Source organism: Seriola lalandi, unplaced genomic scaffold (genome assembly GCF_002814215.2).
Source record: "Seriola lalandi dorsalis isolate HSWRI2012SDOR001 ecotype SW California unplaced genomic scaffold, Sedor1 jcf7180002054570, whole genome shotgun sequence".
Classification (NCBI taxonomy): Eukaryota; Metazoa; Chordata; class Actinopteri; order Carangiformes; family Carangidae; genus Seriola; species Seriola lalandi.
The window spans coordinates 62,907-63,917 of NW_019525123.1; positions in this window are offsets into that span (position 1 = coordinate 62,907).

Consider the following 1,011-nt stretch of genomic DNA (forward strand, 5'->3'; position numbering starts at 1 on the left):
GCTGGGCATGTGTTCAATACTGACTGCGAGGAAGTGACAGGTTTCAAAAATAAGTGGGCGAAATAATGGCTGCTTCGTTAGGGTGAGCACCGCGTGGGTCTAATGCCCGCGTGGACCGTTTGGGGTATGTCATTCACTCCCTGTGTCCCCTGTCTGTCTCCACTGTCTCTTTCAAAAAATAAAAAAGTTTCACCGATATGTTCCTGCACTACCGGATTCATCGGTCTCAGGACTGTATTTCTAGGACCCTGATTTTCCCGACAGTGCCATCTAGAGAATTGGATGACCGCAAACAAACAAAAAAAAAACTCCCATAAAGGTGTATTCCACACAAATGCTGTTTTCTTTCTGCTGGTTCTGTGTAATTACAATATTTAGGTCATTATAAAGTAAAATAAAGACGGAATCCTATGTGGCCTTTGCAGTCACTAAGTCTCTGCCAGATATTTGAAAGGTTGGAAAGAGGATAGCTGAAGCAATAAAAGTTTGTTGCACCTCAAGGTTGGAAAAACCTCCACCTTGATGGAAGTAAATGAAACTCCTGATATAAAGGATGAGCAAATATTAAAACTCAGTCAATAAAAGACATGTAGAAAACTTTCAACAGAGACTTTGTCAATATTAAACCAACCTGTTTTGTATTTCTTGCGCAAAGTAAATAACAGGAAGGAAGGTGTGGAAGATTATTGCAATAATTATCTGTCTATCTTTCCGGATAATGTTTGTAATTCCAAGGTGTGGCTGTGCTGAGAGGTTCCAGCTGGGCGTGTGTTCAACACTGGCAGCAGATAACAAGCTTGGACGACACTGGTGACACTGAAAACAGGAAAAGAAAATATTTATTTCACTTACCTGTAGTGGTATCTAGTCACGCAAATAGGTTTGTTCAGATTTTTGATCTTTTTCAGCAGTGAAACGAGCAGCGTTCCCATGACTCCTACTCCTCTCATTAGGTGTGAAAGACTTGATATTTTTTCATTTCTGGAAAAGCTCTGATCAAAGCATGATGGA